Here is a 13,095-nt window from a genome sequence, read left to right on the forward strand (position 1 = left end):
CAAGTTGGGGGAGAAAACAACAATCTATTTGAGAACATTTGGGCATTCTCCACGACAAAAGTATTATGTTTACATTCAAAAAAAAAAAAAAAAAAAAAACCCTCTTTGGATTATCCTTGAACAACACATTTTCTTTATTTTGAAGTCATAGAGAACACTAAAACTCACTTCTCACACAAGGTTGAGGACAACCTGTTTAAGTTGGGGGAGGGGTGTTTGTGTATGTATTTCAGACCAATAATAAGAATAAGATAAAAAGAGACTAGCCTACTGTACAAGAGATAAAAAGAAAAAGAATAATACATTTTTTTTAGTTTTAGCACATATGAATTTTCTTTTTTTTTCGTTATCTATCGATTTTTTTGATTTTACAACAATTTTACCCCTGGAAACAAGCAGCATAGGCGACTAAAAGAAAAAGCAAAACAAAAATAATTAGTATAAAAATAATAAAAATAGAAGAAAGATAGAAACTCACTTTTGGTCAATTGGCTTGACGAACAAGATGGTCGGTGGTCAGATATTGATGGGCCCAGGCCTGAAAAAGGTCGATGCGTTCCACGTGGTCGAATCCATTTGGAGAAGGGTTGCGGTTAGAAAATGCAACAAAGTCCTCAACCATTCCGACATAGAAATGGAAAAGGACAGCTGGTTCAACAGTGGCGGGAGTCGTTGGGACAATACCGTGTCGGCGAGTAAGAAGCGCTTCGATTTGGTGAGGGCGAAGGAAGGGAAATTCGGTTATACCATAATCACCACGAACAGACGGCGAAGGGATGCGCGGAAAGCTCTCATTAGGACCATTATCGTGATCGGAAAGTTCATCGACCTCAGAATTGGGCTGGATAGGATTGTTCTCTGGGGCAGTCTGCTCATCCACCTCCATATGCAGTTGGGACTCGGGTTGCAATGGGTGGCCACGAGGACGAGTTGTCCAGGCGGGTAATGGCATCCAGGAGTCATCAAGAGCAACCCGGTTGGATGATACGGCCTAAATACACATGTGCAAATTCAACCAAGCATCAGTACAGCTCTTCGCTGAGAAAAGAATCAGAAGAGTAACTTACCGGTGCTGGGGAACTTTCCGGGGCTCTCGGATGAAAAACCGGAGAGTCGGGGTTAGGCAAGCGATCTGGGGTTCGGGGGCAGTAGATGGGCGACCCAGCAATAGGATCAATACCCTCAGACGGGCCAGAAGTCGGATAAGGAGTTGGAGTTCTGAATCAAGGGTGAAGCCCAACCAAACTCGGAGGAATCGCTGGGGCTGCAACCTCAGCTGCAGAAGACGTCGAGCCAAGCGGAGTTTGGTCAATCGGCGGGGCCAGTTCACTGTTATTAGAACCCAAGAACTATACAAGACAAGGGCAGCTGGCAGGATGGCAAAGAAGACAAGGAAAGACCTTACCGTCTCTAAAGTTTGGATCGTTGCATCACCAACAATGAATGGTTGAAGAGCCACCGGGGACTCAAGGCAGATGTCAGACATCATCAGCAAGTTTGAGAGATATTCACCCTGGTCCTGGGTCCAGTTCAAGTGATCACGTGACGAATGGGTTGGCGGCTCAGCAGGCGCATCATTACAAGGCGTCTAGGAAATACAACGATCAGTTTCCTTTAAATGATAAACATCCGCAATACAGAAAACAAAACATACCTCGGGGAAAGGCTGCCCAAGAGGGTGGTGGTTTAAGAGGTTTTGATCAAAACCCATCACATCAAGGACCAAGGAATTGGTCTATAAAGCAGCAAGACCATTAGGAGGTATTAAATCTGGGCTACAGAGAAAGGAACGTACCTGTTTTGCAACAGAACTCACACGAGGGCGTAAATGATAGGGATGCAAAGGTTGGCTAGAGGAGGAAGTCATAACAGGGTCGATGGGGATTGAAGGAACTAATGCAAAAGGGTGGCTGGACGCTGAGGAGATGATGGGGAGGAAACCTGAATCGATGGAGAGAAGGCTTGTTTTATACCCTTCAGAGAAGCTATCAGCTTTGCCCGTATGGCCGGACATCACCAGGAATCAGGATGCGAGTAGACGACTTACCTGGCTGCCCGGCAACAACAAAGGCTTGAGGGCCCTGCCTCATTATTCGGACCCTTTGATCACGGCTCGGCGGGCTATGGCCGAGGTAATATAGCCAAACGCACCCGCCATGAAGCCGCGCATGACCCGGACGGCCCAACCTGAGCATGACAAACTGAGTAAAGGATGAAAGGGCTTCAGCTGGAAGACAATGCAGCTGAAGCAATATAAAACTTAATATAAACAAACAACATTACATACCTTATGGGCTCAGCTTTGGCTGTTCAGAAGAACGAAGCGGGGATCAAATTCCTGCAGCTCAAGGCCGCAGAAGCAAACTTGAGTTCAATCCTGAAGGCTGGTGATGGCGGCTCGAGGCGGCGAAGTCGGTGGATTGGCTCTGAGGCACTGCGGGCGCCTCAAAGGAATCCACCCCCTGGAGATGGTAGAGGTGGTCCGTTAAGTCGTCTATGTAGTTAGGATCGAGGTGTTGGTCGAGGTCGTTTGGATTGAGAAGTCAGCGGAAGGTCGCAAGGTTTGGTCTCCTGCAGCTCAAGGCCGCAGCAGCCAGCTCGAATTCGATCCTGTGGCTAGTGGTGGTGGAGGCGAAGAAGAAGCGTGGTCAATGAAGCTTCGAGTATTCTCTCTGAATCTGGGAACCCCACTGCGAAGAGGGTTGCGACAGACTCTGAGAGAATACTCTCAGCTATGTGTTGGAAGGATCACCTACTATGTACATATCAGCTGTGGTCCGAGTCGGACATCGGTTATGGTCCAAGCCAAACACGATTGGGCGGCATTGCAGACAGGGGGATCAGAGAGACTGGTCGGGTAGCGCGTGCCCCCGATCAATACTCGAAACCAGGAGGTACAGGCATGTCACACGCACGAGCGCAGCGCAGCGCTCAGCGCGAGAAAACTTCTGACCCCGAACTCGGACGAGTCACGCGGGTATTGGAACCCCGATCACTACTCGGCAACAGAACGGGCGGTCCCAATCAACGCAGAGCACCCGGGCCCAGGGCCCGTTTACTTGGATCATGAGGAACAGAGTACGGGTCCCCAATCAATACTCGTTGACCCAGGCTCGCGGCTTCAAGCGCGCGCACTCTGGAGTTCTAGCGCGGCGACTACAGCGGCGACGCGAAGTCACATGCTGCGGAACTGCGCAGCTGCGGACTGCGTGCAGCACCTCGACTCCCAGAGATGAAAAATTTTCTGGCTCACAAATCAATTCAAAAATCATGAAGTCCAATTTTTGCGCAAAACTTCACTCCATGATACCCCAGCAATGTCTAAAACAGCCAATATTGAAGAATTCTGGAATGACAGCTGTGCAACTCAACTTTCAAGCTTTCAAACTCAAAATGCGGCACTTTTTCACGGCAAATTGTCTGGGGACAGACAATAAGTTGGGGGAGGATGTGGTATACAAAATGGGAAAAATCAAAAGTTTTCTCTCACTAGTATATTTCACCCATAGAAGGCCTCAAGATACAACCAAACAGGCCCCTTAATCAGATTCTACAGCCAAATTAACCCCTAGTCACCGCTGAAAGCGTAACTGGAGCTCCACTGCACTGGAAGTTAGACCCTCCAGAACACCTGTAGCACCCTGTCATTCCCCAATATACACATACATTTCCCTACTCCATGGTATCTCCACTGCATATATTAGTTTGCCTTTGTTTGCTATCTGCATTACATCATTCAGCACTGCCCCTGTAGTCTGTGCCATTGTTCTCCGCAGTCTAGAACTTTCACCTCCACTTTTGTTTGGTTTTGTTGCATCACATGCCATTGTTCCCTGCATCATGCATGCACTCCTTGCATAAATTGTACACAGCCCAAGCCAGCAAAAATCCCTCACTGGGGCTGCCCTGGAGCTAAAATCCCTCACATTTGTCTATATAAGGAGCTCTCTCCCCCCCCCCAATTTGGTTCCTCAGTTTATTACTGATCAGTGATTCACTCACCACCTTGTACTCTCAACACTTACAACTTACAACTATACTCATAACAACCCTTATATATCAATAACAACTCTTTATACGGTGTCTCGAACAAACTCATCTTGAGCATCCACTCCTATCACCTAATTAAAACTTGCCAAGCTGAGCTTGGTGAGTCTTGTAGCTGTTAGTATAGAAGGGCAGAGCTTGCAACTCCTTCATCCCCTTCTCCATTCAGCAAAAGGGTTTCAAAACCACTTTTGAGTCTTACACCGTGAGGGCAGCCACCAGGCACTCATCCCCTCCCAGCGGTGTCGCCGGCCTAGCACTGGTCAAAGCTTCATAACGACACTTGCCACCTTGGGCTTGCTTTGAAGAAAAAATCGTTTGAATTGCATTTGATTACATAGAGATGCGCACAAAGATATATTTGCGGACTTGGGCAGCAACAACCGCACAAAATCTCTATCTGGCTCTTTGGTGAAGTTTATTGGACAATATCAAGGTGAAACCTTTGCTTTGAATGTTGAAGATGATTCCTTCAGTACTCTGACCTCTCCAATCTGTTTTGTTAGATTGCCGAATCCAAAATTAGTTTAGTTTCCAATGTTTGGACAACGAAAGGTGGGCACAAGGCCTTCCTTGGCATATTGGCATGTTACATCACAAAGAACTGGGAATACCAATGCCAGCACTTTTCAATGAAATATATATCTTGGCATCATAAGGGCAAGTATCTTGCTCTTCCTTTTGACTGAGTTCTGATCAAGAACAGTCTTCACAATAAGATATGTATTAATTTTCTTGAATCTCAACCTTTCAATCAATCACTGATCTTACTTTTTGCCTTTGTTGTCTTTTTTTTGAATCATTACATCCTAGCCAAAACAGCTGACTCACAATTGAACAACTTCACCATGACTAAGGAGCTCTCCAAAATAATCGGTGATCCGTTCTGGGACCATGAAGTAAACCATCAGCGTTGTTTCTGTAACATTCTCTCACTTATACTTGGAGCCGGGCTAGCTGCAATAAATCTATCAATCGCGGAGGGACCAACACCAAAAAAACCAGAATCGTTTCCAACCCTTGCAACAACCACTGAGGAAGGCAAGATAATTGATGATGGGTTTGAACAGTTTGAAGCTGATGAAGAGATTGATCCAGATGATGTCTCTGATTCGCAATCAGATGGTCAAACCAATGAAGATGACATTGCTGAAGGGGTACCTAGTAAGAAGAAAACTAAAGGGAAGCACACTGACAGTGGGATTGGCTTAACATTGAAGAAGGTTAGGAATTTTTTTGGTTGTTTTTGGTGCATCATCCTGACTTGCATGCATATCATCCTGATCAAACAGATTGATTATGTATGCCTCACATCTTTAGCTCCCCGGCAAAGCAGGCCGAGTTCAAATTCTGGGCTGAGAAGCTGGGGTACAAGGGCCCAGGAATCATAGGTGGATACAGAATCCAATGGAACATTGCATATGACAGTTGGAACCAAGCATATAATGCACAAAAGGAAAGTAAATTTATTTTGATTTTGATTTCACTATCATCAACATTAACAATCTTGTTAGTTTTTATATCTTGTTCACAGGTTGTAAATCAACTTCTGGTAAATGAGACTGAGAATGGAAAGGTTAATCATTTCAATGGCTACAAGTTCACATCCAAAGAATGGGAGAACATCAAGGTCCTCAACAGGGTTCTAAAGGTAGATGGTCTACTCAACACCTTTTGATTTGTTTTCTTGGCTGTTCCAAAAACTAATTTTTTTTCATTTTACGTTTGTGCTTGCAGGGATTCCTCAATCTAACAAAACGGATGAAGGGAGAAGGCCCATCTTGCTCAATGGTAATGTATGAATATAGTCAACTCATTGACTACCTCTCTCAATTGAGACATGATAGCAGTGGAAGTGTCTTGGAGGCAATTTTTGATCCAATGATCAAAAAGGCAAAGAAGTACCAAGATATTGCTCTCAAATGCAAACCAATCCTCATGACAACAATGTTGCATCCGGCATGGAGACTTCTCTTGTTTTCAAACAAGTACCCGACTCATCACACTGCAGCTCAATCTCTCCTTGTGAACAAATTCAAGGAACGTCAAGCATCCCTCAAACCATTGACACCTACACCAACCAAAGAAACATTCCAACCAGCTACAGATGCTGCAGATGAAGGCTACAACTTCTTTCCATTGCAAGTTGGGGTGGATGACAGTGAAGATGATTTGAATTGTTATCACGCAACTCAATTTTTGTTAGGTATCAAAGGCAATGTACTCTTGTGGTGGAAGGTTAGTCGTTCTCATTGATTGTCTTTTCTGTATTGCACAGCACTGACCACTTCATCCCTTTCCATATCTGGGATTCAGACTCAATCAATATTGTTTCCAGTCCTGTCATCCCTTGCCAGAGACTACTTGGCATGTGCAAGCAGCTTGGCATGTGTAGAGCAAACCTTTTCTGCAGCATCCAACATATGTACCACCATTTGTACTTCCCTAGCACCTCAAACAATTGAAAGATGCATCAGTAGTGATCTTTGGCTTCGCAGTGGAGCCAGAGCCAAAGGCCAATTTGAAGATTTTCTTGCTATTATCAAATCTCCAAAGTTCAACAGTAACATTTAATCACAATCATATAATCTATCATTGTCCTTGGATCTTTTTCAGATCACATTGTCTTGACTCTTGTTTTCTGTGAAGACCCCCGCAACATTGGGTCTGCACACGAGGGGTTACAGGATCACCTAACCCTAAACCCCCTGCAAGACTCATACTTAGACTTGACCCCACTCTTCCCTAGTCGAGCAGAGATCTGATCTCTCTCAACTAGGTGAGCACCCTTTTCTTTCTTCTCTGTTTTCCTTCTGTTTTGTCTGTGTATCTAGCCAGAGAGATCTGATCTCTCTCGACTAGCCTTTAGAAATACCAGCTACACCGTTTGGAACTAGAACTCAAACGGCTCTTGTCTTGTCTTCTGCGCCCGTACTTCGTCGTCTTCAGTGAGGGTTCACAGAACCCTTACACTTTTTTTTTCTCGTTCCAAACAAAACACCGGGCTAATTCAGACCCATCCTCAATTTCCGATCTCATTCCGTCTCGTTCACCCCGGCCTTTATCCCCGTTCGACCTCTACACCAACCCATGACAACCAGAAACTCTAACAACGAACCTCTTTTGCCAATCACCGATCCTGAAGAAATTCTTCGAACTGCGCGCCGCCGAGCCCGACTTGACGCCGCATTGGCCGCGACGAACCCGATCTCGGTTCCCCTCCCTCGTTCTCCAGTACTGTAAAACAACACCAATCTACCGACGACTCCCCCTTTCGTAAACACAGATCTGCCCGGAACTGCGCCTCAACCGACACTGTTCGACGAGCCTAACGCCATGCAACAATCCTCAGGAAACCCGAACGCACAAAACCTTGCCTCCCCAGCCCCACCAAACCAGGAGGTGGAAGGCGAGCTGAGTATCACGGACTGCTTCAAAACCTTACTGACGATTCAGAAGAACACGGCCGTACAATTCCAAGCCACCCAACTCCAAGCCGAACGAGCACAGGCCCGGGCGGACGAGCAACGCCGCCATGACGCAGAGCGACTCGCCGCTGTTGAAGAGCAACGAAGGCTTGACAATGAGAGGTTCGCCGAACAACGCCGCCTGGACGCGGAGAGAATTGCGGCCATCGATGAGCAGCGCAGACTAGACAACGCTAGGTTTGAGGAACAACGCCGCATCAATACTGAGAAACTCGCACTTCTGGAGGAGATCGCGAAGAACAGCGTCACCAAACAAGAGTCAACTCCGGCCCCTGCCACCCGAGTGGACGGCCGCATCGATCTCACCCGGTTCCGTACCTCTGACGGCCCACAGTTCAAGGGCCCGTTTCAGATTGTGGAGCCTTTCCTCACCTGGATGCAGGGAGTGAAAATCTTCTTTTCAACACGCAATGTCACCCACTCGGACGACAAAAGATTAGTCCTTGGCGCATTAATTACGGAAACTAACTTGCTATCGTACTACGCCAACGTGTTGGCGTCGTACGAAGGAAAATCCTGGGACGAGTTCAGGGATTGCCTCTTCAAGTTCTGCCTACCTGAAGACTGGCGCACAGAGCTCCGACAAACCATCAAGCACTTGGAGATGTCAAATTCCAAGTCATTCATGGAATAAAGTGGACGAGCCCGCACCCTCCAAAGTCTGGTAAATTTCGAAAAACACTCTTTCTCCGACCTCGATCTCGCCGAGTTCGTCATGTTTGGATTGCCACATGCACTCAAGACAAAAGTCAAGGACTTCCAATTGCTTGCCACCAAAGACTTCAACTATAGCGAATTTGAAAGCCGAACCAACGGTTTTTACGCCACCCTCCCAAGAACAAGATCTACCGCTACCCGAACACCATCGACGCTATCCTCCAACCCAATGGAGCGTTTGGACCCTGAAGCATATCTCTGGAGGCTATTTTCTTATCTCGACTCGGTCGGTAAGTGCCACTTCTGCAAGAAGCACTGCGGAAATTTGGCCGGTGCTTGCCCGGTGTGGTGGTCAAACTGGTACAGGGCCTCAAGATCAAGATTTCAAGATTTTAGATCACTCATCAGAAAATCCTCAAGAGAAGAATTATCCAGCCTCTCAAGACCCTTCAGCCTCAAGATCCTCAAGATTCATCCTCAAGATGATCCCCTCCCTCACTTTCTCACTTCCTCAAGATTCTAAATCCCTCCCAGATTCTTTCTTTTCCTTTCTTGGTCCTAACACATGAGTCATGTGGGTTTTATTTTGTTTCTTTTGTCTTGTTTTGTTTTGTTTTCTTTTTTTTAGATTCTTTATTATTTGATTGTGTGTTTCTTTTCTTCCTTATTCTCATTGGTGTTGCTTTATCTTTGATTGTTGTGGTGTTTTCTTCTCTTTCTTCTTTTTTCTCTTTTCCTGTTTGATGTTTGTAGTTAGGGATGTGATGACATGTCCTGTGACATGTCACTCCCCAGAGTCCAAGTTCGAGTTCAAACTTGGAGGATGGGACGGCATGGGACTTGCTCTGATCCAAGAGAAATTCCATCACCCTTTTCTGATCCGCTGGCAGTATCCCCAGCACTATTCTTGATCCTTTATCTCTGATCCTGATCCCTTATCATCATCTGATCCTTAACAAACCAACCACCGCCGACGGTATTCCATCCCCGTCGTCTCTCAAAAATCCCCCCCCAACGCTATCACTTTCTGATCCTCATTGCTCTTCATCCGGACCACCACGAGGGCAGCCTCAACAGCACCTTTCCCCTCAACGCTCTGCCTACCGCCTGGCACGGTAGGAGTTCCACATTTGGTCCCCCGAGCCGGGATCGGACCAGCGACCTCAAGATTTACAGTCTTGCCCTTACAGATTTCGAGACGATCGGCGGTTGAGGTGCTCTCCCTTTCAAATCCTTTCTACTTGATCTCGAGTTCTTCCCCGGATTCCTGCTTCTTTTTTTTTTTTTTCCCCTGGGTTTCTCTATCTAGGACGACTCCTCTCGGCGTCGTAGGCGTGGATCTGCTCCGCTTGGAGTCTCCCTTTTTGTTTGTGATTTGTCGGCGGAGGCAAAGCCCCAAGTCAGCTCAACTTTAATCAATCAAATCTCGGATACGGCCCGACGTTAGAGGACGCCGTTGAGATCAAGGTTGTAGAGGACGATTCCAGCTTTCTTTGGAGCCCTTCATTGGTGTTATTGGGCGACTCGATCAAAATTTATCCCACGTCAAAGCCGACCTATCCGAATCCCTTGATCTTGAACTTCTAGCTGCTTTATCGCCAAAGCCGTTAGCTTTTGTGCAAATTATCCAACGACGAGGTTCTAGAGGACGACACAAGCTTCAATCGTACATATTCTAGGTCCCGATTGCACGATTAGATCAGAAGTTATTCGACCTCAAAGTCGCATCCCCCTTCCTACTTTCTCTGATCTCCAGGCCCGATCGATCGACAAGCGCTTGGCTCTCTCCTTCTCTCAATCTCAACCCAAAGTCCCGACGACGACTACAGACACTCGATCACCCCATTCCTGGCTCTCTGGAACTCGACCGATCGATTAGAGGAATCGTCGACCCCTTCTTTCTTTCTTTTTTAGCTCGACTGGACGTCCATATCGCCAGGCCCTATCTCTTCCTTCTTCCTCGTCGCAGGAGCAATCAAAGATCAACTAGACAGCTCATTCTTGTACCCTCAAGCCGTTTCAGGAGCAAGAGCCGCTGAAAGCAATCACAACCGAGTGGAGTTTCTTGTTTTTTTTTCTGGTGTTATAAGCGGGGCATAGGAGAGACAAAAGTAAGTCCCCTCCATAGTGCACCTCCAGGGTCTATCTACTTTTGTCAAAGCATTACCTTTGCCACATACGTGAGCCTTGCGGTACTGTCTTTCATCCTTGTCTAGGTTCTGGCTCTCCTTTCCTCGTTGTTTCAGGATCGGTCCGAGATTGTTTCAGGACCCGAACAGCCTCAGAAGATCAAGCCCAGGCCGATTGTTCAGATTGCATCTCTTGTTTTGATCTCAATCTCTAGCTGTTCTTCTGCGCGGCCGACCAATTAGAAAGCACAAATAGCCAGACCGGACCAATCTTCTCGCCCTCCTTCCTCCTCTGATCTGCAGAAGTCCAGACGATTGCTCCCAGACGGATTGCTTGCACCCTCGCCCCTCAACTTCCTTTAGGTTACAGAAACCAAACAACCAGACAGCCTGAAGACCTGCCACCGGCCTCAAAAGGCGACTGAGCCCCTAGATCATCTATCAAGCCCCAATCGGTCCTGCCGATCATCTGAACGGCCTCCTGAGTCCCTCCCATTTTTTGAAGGGCCCTCCAGCCTGCATACCTCCCTGGTGGGGGAATCCCGCTGTCGAGACGTTTCAAAGTCGTCTACAAAGCCATCCAAGCATTCATCCGTTCGTTCTGAAGCCCAACAGAGTCCCAATCGTTTTCAGACAGCCCACTCTCGTCTCAGGGGCTTGTGTGAGGACCCAAACAACCAACAGGTTTGATCCTGCTCTGGTGACCCCACCCACTCGATCGTCTCCTGCTATGGATGAATTTTCAAGGATGCTGCGGTTGTTGGAAGATCTCTTAGAGAAGCTCGAGTCTTTGGAGCAACGGCTGAAGAGGTTTCTTTCTTCTCCCTCGTCTTCCGCCGCAGCAACTCGTCGTCCTTTGATCTGCTATTACTGTCATCACAAAGGACATGGGACGGCCTGTTGTTCTGTGCTTCAGAGGGACAAAGAAGACGATCTCATTGAACAGAAGGGTCAGAATTTTTTCCTTCCAAGCGGCGCCCTGATCCCGTTCGATCCTAGTCGCCCGATTCGAAGTGTCGTGGTGTTATTTCAAGCTACAAGCTCCTCTCCCGATCCAGTCAATCATCTACCGTATAGAACTAGTTGCGGCAACCTCAAGAGGCGGTATCCGCCAGTGGCTCCACCACCGCCTCTTTCACATGCTCACGTGTCTGATCCCACTCGGAAGAAAGGTCCTGAGCCAACGTTCCTCAGAGTTCTGTCCAATTTCCAGCCTCATCCTCGCCGTCCGATCCGCAAGTCACCTGTCCCCGAGTCTAATCAATCTGAAGCTGCATGTCTACCGTGTTGTACTCCGTCCGCGCAGGCAGTAGACTCTGTCCTGAAGAAGATCTCCAAGATTATTAGCCCTGGTCTTTTGGTGTCTAAGCCTCCTAGGAGGAAGTCACCCACATCTGCGTCTGTTGCCATCGCTCTGCCCACTGCAGAGAAAATGAATAATTGGATTTCGCTCCGCTGCATCAAGATAGGTTCCCAGGAAGTGAAGGTTTCATCTGGTACCCTCGTTGAAGGCTCCAATCCCAGGGTTTTCTCAGCTCTCCACCCGCCTGTGGGATGTTTGGTTTCATCTTCACCGACTCTGATCGGCCTCCGAGATGAGGTTAAACTATCTTCACCGTCTCCGATCCGCCTCCGAGATGAGGTTAAACTAGCTTCCCGATCCTCCTCTGATTCCACCAATCAACAACCTTTCTTTCGAACTCAGATCCGTCTCCGCAATGAGAATAAACTAGCCGATCCTGATCCGGCTTCTGATTCTGATCCTGCAGAATGTCTCTGCTCTCCTCAAGTCCACCTCCGCAATGAGGGTAAACTAGTTCCGCGTTGTTTGGGTTTTCTGCGGAGGCATAGGAGTATAAAAGTAAGTCCTCCCAAAGTATGCACCTCTTGGGTAGTTTCTACCGCTTTGTCAAAAACTCTACAATTTGCCACATTTGTGAGCGGCCCCCGGGTTCTTCCCCTTTTGTCTTCTCTTGATCTAGGAATGCGTGGCGCAGTCTAGGGACAGACTGCAAATGGTGGGTGGATGTGGTGGTCAAACTGGTACAGGGCCTCAAGATCAAGATTTCAAGATTTTAGATCACTCATCAGAAAATCCTCAAGAGAAGAATTATCCAGCCTCTCAAGACCCTTCAGCCTCAAGATCCTCAAGATTCATCCTCAAGATGATCCCCTCCCTCACTTTCTCACTTCCTCAAGATTCTAAATCCCTCCCAGATTCTTTCTTTTCCTTTCTTGGTCCTAACACATGAGTCATGTGGGTTTTATTTTGTTTCTTTTGTCTTGCTTTGTTTTGTTTTCTTTTTTTTAGATTCTTTATTATTTGATTGTGTGTTTCTTTTCTTCCTTATTCTCATTGGTGTTGCTTTATCTTTGATTGTTGTGGTGTTTTCTTCTCTTTTCCTGTTTGATGTTTGTAGTTAGGGATGTGATGACATGTCCTGTGACATGTCACTCCCCAGAGTCCAAGTTTGAGTTCAAACTTGGAGGATGGGACGGCATGGGACTTGCTCTGATCCAAGAGAAATTCCATCACCCTTTTCTGATCCGCTGGCAGTATCCCCAGCACTATTCTTGATCCTTTATCTCTGATCCTGATCCCTTATCATCATCTGATCCTTAACAAACCAACCACCGCCGACGGTATTCCATCCCCGTCGTCTCTCAAAAATCCCCCCCCCAACGCTATCACTTTCTGATCCTCATTGCTCTTCATCCGGACCACCACGAGGGCAGCCTCAACAGCACCTTTCCCCTCGATGCTCTGCCTACCG

This window comes from Puccinia triticina, chromosome 11A (assembly GCF_026914185.1).
Source record: "Puccinia triticina chromosome 11A, complete sequence".
Classification (NCBI taxonomy): domain Eukaryota; kingdom Fungi; phylum Basidiomycota; class Pucciniomycetes; order Pucciniales; family Pucciniaceae; genus Puccinia; species Puccinia triticina.